This window comes from Corvus cornix, chromosome 26 (genome assembly GCF_000738735.6).
Source record: "Corvus cornix cornix isolate S_Up_H32 chromosome 26, ASM73873v5, whole genome shotgun sequence".
NCBI lineage: Eukaryota > Metazoa > Chordata > Aves > Passeriformes > Corvidae > Corvus > Corvus cornix.
In genome coordinates, this window is record NC_046354.1 from 2,601,959 (window position 1) to 2,617,987 (window position 16,029).

At 47.9% G+C, this 16,029-nt stretch overlaps 1 protein-coding gene across 6 annotated transcripts in view; it reads left to right on the top strand.

Annotated features, from left to right (window-relative positions):
* Nucleotides 1-614: 614 nt before the first annotated feature.
* The window catches only part of USP49 (ubiquitin specific peptidase 49), a 29,328-nt gene continuing 13,913 nt past the window's right edge, over nt 615-16,029 (top strand). Inside the window, exons 1-5 of one of the 6 annotated variants that reach the window (XM_039565111.1) lie at nt 651-682; nt 13,214-13,771; nt 13,907-14,395; nt 14,500-14,558; nt 14,641-14,710. The gene's annotated coding sequence lies outside the window, so the exon portion shown is untranslated. Of the gene's footprint in view, nt 683-13,213; nt 13,772-13,906; nt 14,396-14,499; nt 14,711-16,029 lie in introns of all 6 variants that reach the window. The other 5 variants (XM_039565114.1, XM_039565109.1, XM_039565113.1 and 2 more) reach the window with 5 other exon arrangements.

Consider the following 16,029-nt stretch of genomic DNA (forward strand, 5'->3'; position numbering starts at 1 on the left):
CTTCGCCCCCCCATCAACTCAGGGTGCCCCCTCATCACCTCAGGATCTCCATCTCAAGGTATGCATCACCTCAAAGCCCTCACAGCCTCCCCCTTGTGTCCCCCCATCACCTCAGGGACCCCCGTGGGGCGCGCCCCCCCCATCACCTCAGCACCTTCCATCACCTCAGGGCCCCCGTGGGGTACCTCCCACCCCACGCCACCCCCTCGGGGGGCCCCGCGCCGCCCCTTTAAGAGTCTCTTTGTCTCCGAGACACCCTTATTTACCCTCCCGTGCCTCAACCGAACTTCGGCCCCGCGATTCACAAAGCCCGGTACGTCACGGGCGGGGGCGGGACTCGAACCCGCGCCGGCCCGCCCCCCCCGGCGCCCATTGAACAGCGCCCCCTGCCGGCTGCGCAGACTCCGTACGCCCCGCCAGCGCTCTGCCCGCCGCGGCGTACTCTACGCCAGCGGGGTGCGTACGCTAAGCAAACAGCGTAAGTACCTGCGGTCTTAGCCTGTGTGCCGCGCTGCGCAATTGGCGTAAGCGGCGGCGATGGGGGCGGGTGTTGATGTTGAGTGACGTGCCCTGCAGCCAATGAAAGAGCGGGGCGGGGCGCGGCGGCCAATGGGCGGGGAGGGGGCGTGGCCGGCCGGGGCGTCTCGCGCTGGGTGACAGCTCGCGCGTGCTGGTGATGGCGGTAAATAAAGGGGACGGGGGGGTGAAGGGGGGGGGGGACACACGGGACGCGACCCCCCCTGGGGACAGAGAGGGAGAGACGGGTGGGGGGACAAGGGGGGTTGAGGAGGACGGGAGGAGGGGTCTTTGGTGCCCCCCCCTCAAAGGGACACCCCCCCTCCGTGATGCGGTTGTGGGGCTGAGGCGGACCCCGTTACCCTCCTCCCCCCCCCCCCCGTCATCCATCACGGGGGTCGCCGCCTTTGTGTGCGGGCGGGACCCCGCGCCGGGCTCGGCGGCTCCGCAACTTTCCCTTTGTTGAGGGAACATCCTCCCCTCTCCACATTCCCCCCCTCATCCCCGGGATCGACTCCCACCTCCCCAGACCCCCCCTCAACCTCCCCAAGACCCCGTTCCTAAACCAACCCCAGACCCCCTTCCACCGCCTCAAATCGCCCCCTTCCCGGGACCCTCTTCCCACACGTTCCCCCCTCCCCGGGACCGTGAGGGGGTGCTGGGGGTCGTGGCTTTGCTGGGAGGGGGAGAAAACCCCTTTAAAAACTCCCTTTAAACCCCCGTGCTGAGCGTGGTGGAGCGGGGAGAGGGCACGAAAACGGGGAAAATCGATGCGGGTTTGTGTTTCTTTAGAAAAAAATACAACCCCAAAAAGCCGTGGGTTTGTGTCCCCAAGAGGGGGAAAGAGCAGAGCTTGATCGGGGGTGGGCTTGGGGTTGGGTTTGCTGGCGGTGAGAGTCAGCTCCAGGCAGCAAAACTGCTTCAAAATCCCCCTTTTTTAAACCTCCGAGGGGGTCCCCCCCTGCCACGAGGGCTCCCGGAGCCACGGGAATCACGGATCAGGCATAACCGAGCCCCTCCAAACGGGAATTCAGCGCTGGAAAAGCTGCTAATTTTAGGGAAAGCGCCCGTTAATCGCGTTACGCAGGGATCGAGCCTGATCCCTGTGTCAGAACAGCTCCAGGTACTGCCGGGGGAGGAACAGCGTGGGGAAAGCATCCCGTTATCCCGAAATATTGGAGCTGGGAGAGTGGGAAGTTGTCTTTACTTTGCGGAGTTCCTTGCTGTGCTTTTAGTCAGGGGAAGATGCCTGGAGTCGCTGGGCTCGTCTGGTGTGAAACGATGCAAAATTTGGTCCTTTCGCGCGCCGCTGCCTCGGGGAAAATGCTCGGGGAAGATGCTCGTGGAGCCCAGGGAATGAGGCGGTGATTCCTCGTTCCAGGGAAAACTGATGGAGTTCGGCGGGAGTTTTTTTGGAATAGAGTCAGTCGTTCTTTATCCGGAGGGAAGGCAGAAAATAGCGGATTAAAAGGGATGCTTTGGGGGGGCTGGAAGCAAAAATAAGGTGTTGGGGAGGGGGCTGAGAGCTGAGCTGCTGCTGGAGCTGAGGAAACGTGGCTGGGATGTGGGAATGAGGATGGGAGAAAGAGCTGGAGCATGAGAGGGGATAAATGAGTGGAATTGTGAATTAAAAACTCCTTGTGGATGGGAGCCGTGTGGATTAAACTTGGATTAAATGAGTGTTGCTGTAAAGTGTTGGGAGCTGCCCCGAGAGGAATTTTCACCAAATTTTGGCTGCTCTGCCTTGGGCAGCTGCACTCGGGGGCTGCTGTGGTTTATCCAGGGTCAGAGAGGTTGGGTGATGTTTAAAAACCCAAAAAGGAGAAGGCAACAAAAGCGTTTGGGGTTTTATTTGGTGTTTTTAATTGCCTTGAGAACGGGCTGGGTGCAAATATTTGGGAATGATGTGCCAAGCGTGAGCAGCGTTTGATGTCTCCGAGCTTTCAGCAAACCATAAATGTGCATTTATTCCTCCCCTGGTCGTTCTCCCGATGAATACGAGCTGACTCCGAGTAGAAAAGGGTGTTTTGAAGTTGGCAGATTTTTTCCAGTGTGGAATAATTCTGGGTCTTGTGCAAGCTGGGTTTGTTACAGAGAATTTCGCTTGTTCAGGAGCAGGGCTTGGACAATAGTCACATATGCAACGGGTTAGGGGCTAGAAAAGAGCCAGGAAGCCAAAACTGGGGATTTGTTTGGCTGTTGTGTGTCCAAGGATTGTTAGGAAGGAATCTCTTGCTCCAATTCCTGCCGAGATTCCGGCTGCATGTGGTCCAAAGCCCTGGGCTTGACAGGAGGCCCTGTGAGGATGGAGAAATTGGGGGTCAGCCTCGTGGGTTGGGAAGGGCATGGTGACAATTGGTCAGTGGGGACAGAAAAAAATTCAGGTTCTGTCTCTGCTCTGGGTGTATTTTTTTGCAGAGAGTTTCTTGTGGCTGGTGCAGCTCTGCCCACATCACACGCTGCAGGTTGTTTTCCTCAGTGCTAAAACACACTCACTTGTTAATTATTATTTTTAAGCAGCCCTGTTTTGTCTCAGCACCTCCAAACACGTGACAAGAAGCACTTTCTCAGCAGCAAAAGTGGTTTATTCAGTAGAAAGGACTGAAAATGTCTTTCAGATCCTGTTTTTCTTGGCCTTTTTTCCCTTCGTTAACTGTTTTTCTACTGCAACGTCACAGGGCTTCTGCTGGGACTCATAAAGTGAAATTTAGTGTTTTCTCAGCCCTCAGAAGATGTTAATGGATTGATTTAGAACAGTTAACAAACGGAAATACTTCAAAATACTACAAAATTCTAAAAGAATAACGTAAAATTCAGCTGCTGCTGTGTTAAGTGTGGATTCTTTCCCGAGTGTTTTTAGCTTTGGGGAAGTGTGAAAGGTTTTCTGAAGTTGACCCCAGCTCTGAGGCAAAACAAAACTGAGGGGTTTGGTTTAAAATTGTTATAAATAAACAGAGAAATAGTAAATAACTTGTCTGAAAGCTTTGTCTATGGGAGCAGTGGTTGAGGTGAGGAGGAGTGGGAAGATGGGGTTGTTCCAAAGATCCCCCCTCCCCTCCAGTCCTTTCTTTTCTGCAGGAATCCTCTCCAGGGAGAATGAGAAGTTTTCTTGCTTTGTTTAACAACCTTTGTGGTTTTCAGCTTGAATATTTCATCGAGGGTTGGGTTTGGTGCTGGGGTTTTTTTTCCCCTTTGGGGAATGAAACCTTGGGAGATGTTCCTGTCTCAGCAGCCTGTTGTTCCCAAACCCTTCACCTTTCCCAAACCCTTCACCACAGGCTCTTGTATGGAAAAATGCCCCCCTCCAATGCCAGTGAAAAGGAAGAGGATCCTCATTAGTGTGAAACCCTTAACGAGTCTTTGCTCCTGAGGGTGCTGAGCAAATCCAAATTGTTGAACAGAAATAATTTCAAAATCCCATTTAAAGCTGAGAATATCTCAGCTGTTGGTTGATGTCTCCCTGTGTGCCCACAAATGCTCTTCACTTTGGGGTTTTAGGAGAGTTTAGCTCAGATGGATCAGGTGAGGCTTTTGTGGCTCAGGAGCCAGGGAATTCCAGCACAGAGCAGCCAGAACACCCCATGAAAACAAAACAGATTAAAGGGGAGAGGAAGTAGAAATGGAAGTGAGATTCTGCCCTTTGCCAGTGTCTTTGGGATGGAATTTCTAGGTGAGCTGAAGCTGATGATTTGTGTACTTGCAGTAATTAATATCCTGGTGTACTGAGGAAAATGCAGATTAAAACCCACTGTTCTGCTGGGCGAGAAAGGAAAAAAATCCCTTTTGGCAACAGTGTTAAGAAGTGTCTGAAGTAGGCGTAAAATAACACAAAGCTGCCAAGTTTATATTTTTTCCCTAATTGTTGTTAATGAGCTTTTAGCTTTGCGAGATGATAATGAGAAGCACGTGAGCTGTTACACCTCCAGTTCGTGACAAATCAGTCGAAACCCCTCAGAAAACGGCAAATTGTTGGGACATACCTTGGGATTTTTTTGAAAGAACGCTCGCTAGGTGAGTTCCTTTAATTAGGTAATTATGCTGTAATTCACTGAGAAGTCTGGCTTTGTAAGAGCTTTACTGAGGAAGTAAAAGATATCTGAAAACCAGGAGCTTTTCGTGTTCCTCCCCACGGTGCTCGCACTTTTCTTGTCTCTCTGCTTGGCTCTGTAATTCAGCTTTCAGCTGCTTTTCCAAATGGAGACAGAGAGCTGGAATCCAGGGATCTGACAGTTCCAAGTTCCTCTGAAATGTGTCTTGTGTAACGTGTCAGTCATGACAAATGGACTATTTAAAGAAAGATTCTGACTAAGGAGGTGTTTTTTCTACGTTTTTGGGAGTTTGCTGACTGAAAAGCCAAAGGAAAAAGCACATCCTCAGGCACGGGAATCCCCACAGAAGGCTGGAATCGCTAAATAACTTGGCTTCTAAAAGGAAATAATGGTTTTGGGGGCTGATGGAGATCACAAAAACTTTCACACTCAACCCCTAACCGTGGGCACTGAAAAAAAGGAGCTGTTTTCCCCCCCCCTCTGGGTGCAGCCAGGGATGGGGTTGGGTTGTTTTTTTTTTCAAAGGACCAATTTACTGGAGCAAAGCTTTAGTGCATTTCTGCCCTTTTCAGGCTTTTCAGGCAAAGCATGGAAGATCAAGCCAAGAGTTATGGGCCACAGCTGTGTCCCTGCATTGAGATGTTCTATAGGGGATCAGCTGAGCTGATTAAGGAACGGTGACCACGGCTCCCATCCCTTATTCCCTGTGAAAAGCAAATCCATCCCCTCCATGGAGGCAGCGCTGCCTTGGGACCGGATTTTCCCACTCGCTTTCAGTGGGCGGCTTTAGATTTGATGAAGAAATACTGTCCTCTAATTACATTCTGCCCCTCTCTCCCAGGCTTTGAAAAGCTTCCGAAGACAATTGGAGGGTTTGGAGTTGAAATAAAAGCGGTGTGGAAGGAGCTGGGCAGGGTGGGGTGGTGAAGTGATAAGTGGCTTTTAGCTGGAAATCCTAAAAGTGTCCTGAGGAGAGCACTCAGTGCTGCCTTGTGGGTTCTGCACTGCTGGGGCTTTGTTCCCATTTTTTTTTTTTTTCCCCTGACAGGGATCGGTTTCTCTGAGCCTGACTCCATTCCAGTAAGTTCCTGACAAAACTGGGCTTTGTGCTAAATCCCAGAATAGTTTGGGTTGGGAGGGACCTTAAAGCTCAAACAGTGCCACCCCTGCCATGGGCAGGGACACCTTCCACCATCCCTGGGTGCTCCAACGTGGCCTTGGGCACTTCCAGGGATCCAGGGGCAGCCACAACTCCCTGTGCCCGGGCTTCCCCACCCTCGAACGGAGGAATTTTCCTCTAATATCCAATCTAAACCTGCTCCCTATCAGTTTAAATCCATCCCCCCTTGTCCTTCCACTCTTTGCTCTTGTAAATCCTTTCTTTGGATGTGCTGGACCCATTCCAGCTCTTGCCTGGTGCTGGGATTGACTTTATCCAGGAATTTCAGCTGGTTTAGAGCTGTGCCTTGTGCTGCAGGTTCAATAACAAGTGCTGTGTGTATGAAGAAAGTGATGGAGATTTGTGGCTGACTCCTACCTCGAGTATTACCTTCTTATTATATTTTTATTCATAAATTCTGCTCTGGGGTCCCCCAGACCCAGATCATTTCTTCATGCACTGAACTTCAGCAAATAAAGTTGGGCATGAAAACCTCCCCCTGCCCCACCTGAGATGTAACTCATGGAATGAGGAGTTTATGGCTTTTTTTGATTAATGGTGTTTGGGTTTATAGTCACTGTGGCTTTCTGGGTGGAGGGAGGGGTGTAAGGATTGAGTTACACAAATCCAGGGATGTATTTTTATATATATATATGGGTATCTGTTTGGGTGTGTGCATGTGTCTGTAGGGGTGTTGGTGGAACTGGATGTTTAAGGGGTTTTCAAGTCATTAACAGTGAGAAATTAAATCATTCAGAGGTCGTGGCTGGCTCAGAGGGCTGCTTCAAGATGAATTCACCAAAATTTGGGCTGTGTTAAATAAAAACCCCTTGATTTGGGATGAGGGAGCCAAAATCCTGGATTTCAGCATCCGTGCTCCAGCTCTCCCATCCAGTGACTTTCCATGGCAGTTACAGGTGGGTTTCTTTTTGTTATTGAGGTTCCTCTTAGTGGCTGCTTCTTCTGGTGGCAGGGACGTTTCTGGTGTCATAGTTGGAATATTTCATGTGTCATTTAAGAGCAAACCATGTTTTAATGTCTGCTGGTTGCTGTGTAGAAGTCAGGATTTGGACTTCCATGAGTTTGGTGGATCCCTTCCAGCTCAGGATATTCTGTGATTTTGTGGGTTTTTTGTGTCTTCTGCAGATGGAGAAAAATAATGGGAATACCATGTGGGAAGAGCAGGTTGATCCAGAGAGTTGTGAGGAGGACAAAGTGGGGGTTATGTCCTTTAAAACCACATAAGCACAAAAAACTTGTTTTCATTTTAAGGACAACCATTCTAGACTTAGGATGGCATTAATTATGCTGAAAAAATCTGTGTAAAACTGCTATTCTTTAAAAAACCCCCTTAAATCAGCTGTTTATTCCCTGGAGTTGTGAGAAAGAGCCCTGAGCTTGGATTTAATGATGTTTAATCATTCTTTCAAAAACACAAAGGAGGCACTAAAAGCTGTTCAGCTGAGCTATAAAGAACTAATAGCTATAACTCAGATTCAAAAGTGATTTAGTTCCAGAGGTAAATCCATAATCCGACCAGTCAGGAGTTAATCTGTCATCAGACTAAGACTAGAAACAAATCTATTTAACTAAGAATAGTTAATTCACCTGAAGCAGAGCAGGGATGAAGATCCTGCTCACCAGAGTTTATTTTGAGGAAATCAAATATTCATGATAGAGGGTGGAAACAGCAAGTGGCTTTCAAAGGGGGAGGGGAAAAAAAAAAAAATCTCCTTTGGAATTTGCACTGCTCTTTTCCTGCACTTCCCAGGATGGTTGGAACCTGCTGGTTTGGACAATGTGGAAATGAGTCAGTGAATAAGGGAGGAGATATCCTGTTTATCCTCAAGTTGGAAGGGTTTAAGGACGGCTTTTCGTGGCATCAAACCCAAATTCACCTCTCCCTCCTTGCTCTCCTTCTCCTGTTGTTGTTTCATCTCAGGACAAATTGAAGGGATGAACTTTAACCTCTTGGGAGGATAATTTATTAAAATAACAGATGCTGCAGAAAGGGGCCTGGGTTGATCTGCAGTTCTTAAGGAAGATTAACAACCTGAGAGTTCACAAATCGGGGTCCTGCTTCCGACCTCGGCTTGTGGGGAGGACAAAGGCACCACTCAGATCCTGCCTGTAATTCAGGAGGAAAAAAAAAAGATTTCAGCCAGAACAGGATTCTTAATATGCAAATCAGGAATAATTCCATCAGGAAATGGGGGGGGGAAAGGTAGATTTGAGCAAATGAAATTCTTCCTTTCGTACCAGAAAATAGAGGCACAAACCTTGGGTGAGGCTGGGGCTGCAAACACAAATCTTAGTTTTATTTATGCCGCTCCAGGTCCCTGTTTGGACACTGAGGAAGAGCAGGGATTGCTGGATAGATTCGCTTTTCCCAACACAAAACAGGCCCAGCAGCTGAGCAGGGGAAGAGGATGTGTAAATCCCTTAATTCTTTGTTGGCAAGAAAACACAGAAGCCCTTGGTCGAGCCCCAGGGTCTGAGTGGAGGGCTCAGAGATTTGCTATTTCCAGAGCTGGGGACGCAGCAGCACTCTCCATATGGGAATGTGGGAATTCTTAGGGATGCTGGACATAAATACCACCGAGCACCTTGGGGTTTGTTGGTCAGACAAATAAAACCCCGAAGTCCTCGCTGCGCTTGGATAAATTGGAGAAATCACCGCGATTTACTCCCTTTTATGGCATTTATAAAACCCTCAGAAAATTTTCTGCTGTTACAAAACCCCCAGAAAATTTTCTGCTGCTCTGCCTCGCTCGTTTGGGGTTAAAAAAAAAAACCCCTAATAACTGATTGGCAAGCGAAGGAAAAGCAAATGCTGGAGAGGGCTGTTGGAACACGGCGTTATTTTTGTCTGGGGATCCCAAACACATCGGAGGCACCTTCCCTGCTCTGAGCCCAGCCTGTGGAATTGTGCCCTTCTCTTCAATGCTCTTTGCCTGTTCATTCTGGCTGGGGAGATAATAAGGCACAGCCTGCTGGGCTTGGCTGGTGCTTTATTGCCTCGGAGATGGCTCTGACACCTCGGCGTGACCGATGGCTCCCGGATCCGCTCCCGCCTCCGCCGGGATGGGTTCGTTCCTAGGCCGGTGGAGATTTCGCCAGGATGGATGTGAATTGTGTTCCGAAAAGAACAGCAGAGGACTCCCCAGAACTTAGCAAGTGTTCACTCCGTGCCGTAATCCCTCTTTGTGTCTGTCACAAAGAGATCCTGGAAGAGGCTGGGATTCCGCTGCCGAATCCCGCGGCTGCTCGTGGATCCCTGCGGCAGCGAGAGGACCTCGAGGTGCTGGAGCTGCCAAACTTCCCCTCATCCCTGTGCCACGGAGGGGTTTGGGGTTTGTTTTATTGCCATTCCCTGGGTTTTGATACAGAATTAAATCAGGTTTGGGAATTCTGAAGGTGCTCGAGGTCAGAATGTAACCGGCTCTGCCTTTGCAGTCATGGAATCAGTGAAGCTGGAAAAGACCTTTAAGGTGATCAGGTCCAAAATGATGTTGGGTTTTGTTGTTGTTGTTGGGAAGCTGGGTGGGATTGGAGTAGGATTTTCCCTGTGAAAAGGCTGAGTGGGTGATTTTTGGTATTTTTAATACATAATCTATGAACTGTTGCTGTGAACCTCAACTCACTGGATGTGTTGTTTTCCTGCCGATTGGTGATAAATGGGATGTGCTGAGTGGGATAATAATGGTTAAAGAGCGTGGGGAAAAGCAAAAACGCTTCCTGCAGGCTGGAAAAACGTAGGGATTTGTGTGGCTGGCTATGATTAAAAGGAATGATAAGGCAGGGAAAGTGGGAATCCGAGGGCAAGGCTGCTGATCTCTGCTCCTGCTTTGTCACGTTGGGATGATTTGGTTTAACCTGTGCCTGGTTAATTATTCCATGGGCCCAGATCCCTGCCTGTGCCTCTGTCCCTGGAGCAGGATCCCTGCGCAGTGGGAAGCGTGAAGGGAAGCAAAGATGCTGGGTTTGGTGTGAATCCCGACAGTTCGGGGATGGGGGGCACGAAAAAAAGTGAATTTCCCATGGATTTGGAGTCAGTGCCACTGATTCTGTGCCATTAAAGCTCCTCCCCTGCCTGCTCCAGCTGAGCTGTTCAGGAGGGATGTTTGGGTGGAAAACTTCAGGATATGGGACATCACCCTCTGCTGTTGTCGCCCCTGTAGACACAGAATCCTTTGGGAATTCCCGAGTTGTGCCAAGCTGGTTGTAAAGTGAAATTAGAACTTTCTGTCAGACAGAATCAACTCTCAGCTGGTCCTAATTCTGTTCTTCTTCCTGCTCCGGGCTGATGATTCCGATTGTGTGTGTTTGCTGTAACTGCTTCAGGCTTCTCCAGGTGGAAGAGGCAGGGAATTGCTGCGAGTTCCTTCCCTTTGGGCTGGTTCAGGAGAACTGCAGTTGTTCAGGAATTGTTTCGATGCCCAGATCTGTGTTGGGATCGTGTTTCCCAGCTTATTGACACTTCCAAAAGCCATCCCAAAAATAAAACCTGGACGCCTGTGGAAAGAAAGGGGAGAAGGGTTTTTATGTGCTGGAGTAAATAGAGAAATTAACTTCTAGAAAGCTGTGAACTAAGACATAAATAGCATTTTAATGATGCTTTTTAACATCTGGGGCCATTAAATAGTAATTCTCACATTTTCAGGGATCTGTAGGACATGGATCTTGTTTGTTGGTTTGTTTTCAGTGACCCTAAAGAACAGACAATATTTCACCTGGAAATTGAGAGTCCTAAAGCTAAAGTCAAGAGGTGCAAATTAAAAATAGAGGTACTTGAGGTTTTAATCACTTTTATTCATCTCTTAGATGAGAAACTGAGCTCGGCTCAATAAGAATATTCAAATTTCATCTTTAAAATACTTGAAACTTGAAAAACTTCCACGTTTTAACTGGCGTGGCTGCATTTGCATGGCAATGCAGACACAGAGCAGCTCATCCCTTCGTGGACTGAAGGATTTAACTCCTCTTTGCCTCTCCATGATTATTTCCAAACCCTGAACCGCTGCTCCATTCCCAGGGATCTTCATCGGGAAGGAATGTTGGATAGAAGACACATGTGCAGCCCTTTGTGTGTGGAGCTGGAATTCCAGCTCTTGCAAGATGCCAAGTCTTTTGGTGGAGTCATAAATTTCTCTCCCAGCCAACCCCAAAGGAGTTTGGTGGCTTCTCTGACTCCTTGGAGTTCACCAGGAAGCAGAGGGAGGTGGTTTTGGGTAGTGCAGCTCCAACAATTCCCCAGGAACCGTGAGTGGGAACAGCAAAAAAAAGGCAGGATCGGGTTATTTTATCCATTCCAGACTTTAGGAGTGGGGAATATTTCATTCCCTTTTCACTGTAGGTGAGGCACATTCCAGTTTCCAGGAGGCCCCAAGTCACATTTAAAGCAGTCTTGAAGACATTAAAGCTTTTTTTCTAAAGTGCTCAGAATTCCAGAGTTTTAGGGAGAAGAGGAGCATCCTTGCTCCTTCCCTGGGGCTCCATTCCCTGAGCACTTCATTTATCTTGAGCAGTTTGGTTGATTTGGAGGTTGGACCTGAAAAATGCTTTATTTGTATATTTGTTGTGCTCTAAAGTCAAAGATGGGCCAAAATCCAGCAACTTCAGCTTCCTGACAGGATCCAGAGAACCAAATCCTGCAGAAATCCTGTTTGTGCCCCCAAGGAATGCTGCCAGTGCAGGGAATAGGATTTTCCTGATCCGAGTGCTTTGGGTTGTTTGATTCTTTTTTTGGGGAGGGGGGTTGGTTGGGTTTTTTCAGTATTTCTTTGAAAACTGATTCCTGAGAATTCCATGTTGGAGCCTAGAAGGGATTTTGGAAACTCCCAGGAAGAGTTTAACACTTCCAGAGTTGGAATTAACTGAGAGGGGTTCATAAACCTGAACTTGCTGGCGACGTTGGCAGGAAAATCCCATTTTCCTCAAGCTCCCTTGTGCCCAGAGCTGGAGTTTGGAACAGCTGGGTGGGCTGTGGAGTCCTCCAGTGCCTGAATCCAGCAGGGAAGCTCTTCCTTGGCTCCTGTAGGATCCTGACCTCCCTCCTGGCATGGGAAGGTTGGGAATTCTCAGGATTTGGTGAGATCCAGGTGGAGGATTTGTCTTCCTCTGTGTCTTCCTCTTTTTTCCTCGTTAATTTGCCTATAATTTGGCTGTTGTGCCATCCTGGAGAGAGGGAAGGCAGCAGTTGTGGGATAGGAAGCTGACAGTTCTCAGGAAAAGAGCTGCAGAAAAATTGGAAACGTCTCCCTGGAAAAATCTCCCCGGAAAAATCTCCCTGGCCATTGTTGCTCCTCAGGGATGGAATTTGAAAGTCTGAACCCAGCAGGGCTTGAAGGAGAGGAGTAAAGGGAGAAACCCTGCTGGATTTTTGGAGAAAGAGAAGGAAAATGAGCTTTGTGCTTCTTTTCCTGGGTATTTTCCATGCTCTGGGTGAGTAATTGTGGCCCACGAGGGTCTCTAAGGAGAGGGGACGGGGGGGAATGGTGGTGATGCTCCTTCCTTGGAGCAGCAATTCCTATTTTCTAACAGAATATCTATTACATGAAGGGGTTTTCCCTTGAAAAATTGTCATTTCTGGTGTCTTTGAGAAGCAGGGAAGAATTCCAGAGGAATTTCTCCATGGAAAGGGCAGTCAGGAATTGGAAGGGTATTTTGGAAGGGAATTTGGAATCCCCATCCCTGGAGGTATCCAAGGAATGTGAATGGGTGAGGATCAAGCACAGGTTTGATGATCCTGGAGATCTTTCCAACCTCAGTGATTCTGGAATTCCAGAAGCAAAGGATTTTGCTGGGGCTGCCTCCTGGGAGGGCTCCTGCCAGAACTGGAACGTGGATGGTGGAGCAGGATTTTGTTCCCCATTTTCTGTGCAGCTGGGATTACAAGTTCGTGTTACACATGTGGTTCAGGAATTGGTGCCTCACAAACAGGGAGGTTACAACAATCAGGGCAAGAACGTTCTGGAGTCGTCGTATGGAATTCTTGGAGTTGTATGGAATTCTTGGAGATCTCGCTGATATCCCCATATTTCCTTTTTTGAGTGTTTGCAGCAGGAATTGGAGAGTTCCACAGAAAAAGGGGTTCCTTGAGGTGGCAGAGTGGGAAGTGCTTGGGGTTTGCACCTGAGATTTCTAAACCTATTTCATAGGACCCCAGAATTCCAGAATGGTTTGGGGAAGGGATCTTAAAGCTCATCCAGGACAAGGACGCTTTCCACCATCCCAGGCTGCTCCAAGCTGGCCTTGGACACTTCCAGGGATGAGGCAGCCACAGCTTCTCTGGGAATTCCATCCCAGCCCCTCCCCACCCTCCCAGGGAAGAATTTCTTCCCAATATCCAACCTAAACCTTCCTTCTTCCAGTTTGAAGCCATCCCCCTTGCCCTGTCACTGTGATTTGACCAAATTCTGTATATTCCTTATGTGCTTTGGATGGAAACCGAGAATATCCAAGGATTTTTTTTTTTTTCCTCCTACAGTGCTGCAAAAAAATGATTAAAAATAAAAGGCAAATGTGCTTTATTTAATGTGGCAGCAGTTCCCAGTGCTGCCCTGCTTCACTTCTGCCATTCCCAGGAGAGGGATGCGGGAATGAGTGAAAGAATCCTTCAATCTGAGCTTCCCACCTGTCCTGGCAGATGATTTCCAGGAGTTGGACTCTTTATTTATTCTGGAATCACCTCTTGGACAAATAAAAGAAACATCATTCCAAGGTCGAACATCCAGCACCGCTCCTGGCCCCTGGACTGGTTCTTTTGGCTTCTTGCAGATTTATTTAGAAAAAGAAAGTAGCTGCTGTCAACAGATGCCTGCAGATGGCTTTAATCAGGTTCCAAATGTGCAACAATGGCACAAAGGAGCAGAATGAACTCGTGTGGTTTCTTGTAACACTCTTTTAGGGGTCAGCAGCCAAATTGTTTCTGCTGCATTTGGTTCTGGGAGCTGTTAGAGGATCTTGCCATGAGTTTTTTTCCAGGATTATGAGCCATGCAAGGAAAGAAAGTGGGGTTTGCCCCGGTGTTTAAGTGATTTACAAGGTGAGAAGTTTTCAAGTAGTCTCTAAAATGTTACTAGCTGAACTAATACCTCTATTTTCCTTTTATTCCCTGTTATTTTATTTCAGTTTTGCTCATCTTTAGTGTATTGTCCTTCTCCCTCTTTTCCTTCCCCAGCCCTTCTCTGGAAAAGATCAAAGTAGGTGAGAAAGGAGAATTTTACAGAGATTCCTTGAAATGACATCAACTTTTATGGGAAGGAAAAAAAACCAAACTGCAAACTCAAGAGTTAAACGTGATAATTGCAAAGAGCAGAGCTCTGAGTGTTTGTTTCCAAGGCTTTTAAAATCCAAGGTACTCATTCCCCATCCTTAAATCCTGGCGTTGCTCACGGCTCATCCCATCCACCGCAGCAATTTGGGATCTCTGAAGCAGCTCCAGCCCTGTGATCTCTGCAAGGTTTGTTTTTCCCCCCCCACCTCGTGCCAGGTTCTGACTCTGATCCTGCTCTCCTTTAATCCCAGCCCTGTCATTCCCGCTGGGAGCTGCAGCTCTCTGTTCCTGGGAGGAGATGGTGGCAAATTGTTTGTGTACACGTGGGAAAGAGAAGAAAACTTCTCTCCTCAGTCATGTGCCAGCGTTTCCAGGGATGTATTTCGCTCTCTGGTGCGTGGGGGATGCAGGGCTGGACCCGCAGCTGCTCCAGCTGCCTTTGGAACATGTGAGAGCTGATTCCAATCCTTTTTTTTTTTTTTTTTTTTCATGGAAAGAGTCAAAAATATGAGTCAGCAAGAGAAATCTTGAATGTGAAGAACAGCTCTGGAGCGTGGTGGGTGGAGAAGCCTCACTTTCGAGGAAAAACCTCTCATTCAAGTGGTTTGGGGTTAAAAGAAACACAATTTCTTCCCAAGTTTCAGATGTACATGGAATTAGGGCTTGGATTTGCAAGGGAATTATCTGTGGATGCCTAAAGAGAACCAGGTGAGGGATATCAAATGCAGCATCAAAGGTGCTTTTGTGCTGAGAATGACTGGATTTAGACATAACAAAGCTGCTTTGTCAGCTGACAGAGGTGTTTGGAATCTCTTTCCTTTTCCAAGCAGGAAATCTCCTGTTCCAGCACAGGAAAAGCCAAAGCAGTTGACAAAAGGCTGCTGATTGATCTCCTCCCAGCCTCCTGCATTGTCAAACAGGATTCCTTAATGCCCTGGATCTGCTCTGGGATTGATTTCCTGGGAGCCTGGTACCCAGCTGAACCCAGCAGCTCTTCCTCCTTGGAAATTGAGGATAAATTCTGTGGTTTTTGAAAATTTCGTGTGCTGAGACTTCACAGAGCCCGTGAGCAACCAGCTGTTTGATGAATCCCTGGAAAATTGTGTCTTTAAAGCCCATTTTTCGTTTCAAAAGTCCAAATCTCATGTGCTGGGGAGGCTCAAGGGTTAAATTCCTCACACTGTCGCATATGGCAGTGAGCAGAATCACAGATGTTGATGATACAACATAATTAGTATTCTTTTATGTAAATGAAGGCTGTCAATGTTACCACAGTGTCTATACTCCTGCGGGCTGGAATTTCTGCCACTTGGTCTCACCGAGGCTAAACAGGATCCTAAAACAAAATTCCACGGCTTTTCTATCCAGACCTGAGGAGAAAAATTAAGAGGAAAGAGGAGAAAAAAAGCTCGGGGAGGGAAAAAGGTGGGAAAGGGATGTTTCCAACTTGGAAAGAAGAGACCAAATCAATCCTTTGTTTAGCTCAGGGTTTCCAGAAGTGCCTTTCCATGTCCTGGGATTTGGGAGGGAATGAGCCCAGCCCAAGGGAGATGTGGGAATTCCTGAGCTGGTTTAAATCAACACCTCCGTGGTTCTTTGGGTGCTGAAGGGGCCACTTGAGTTTTCAGGTGGAGTCCAGGAGAAAGAACTGAAGAGATTTGATTTTTTTCTCTAAGAGAGTCCATCCCTAACAGCAATATCACTGATAAAGATGGGAATTAAAGCAAATTTGCATCATTTGTGGTCACTAAAAATACATTTCCTTAGCCTGGCCAGCTCCCTGCCCACCCATGCAGGTGAGGGCTCGACCCCTGCCTCAAAGCTTTGGCAAGTGTTAAACTTTGCACCTCATAAAATGATGTTTTAACCAAATATTCTGTGTGCCAAGTCCCTGTGTCACCAGCTTCATTCAGTCTCTCATGGATTATTCCAACAGATCCCTTTTTCCACTATCTTCTACCTCTGGGCAGGTTTTTTTTTCGTTTTTTCTCTCCTCTGTGGTTGTTATTTTGTTGCAGTTCACACCT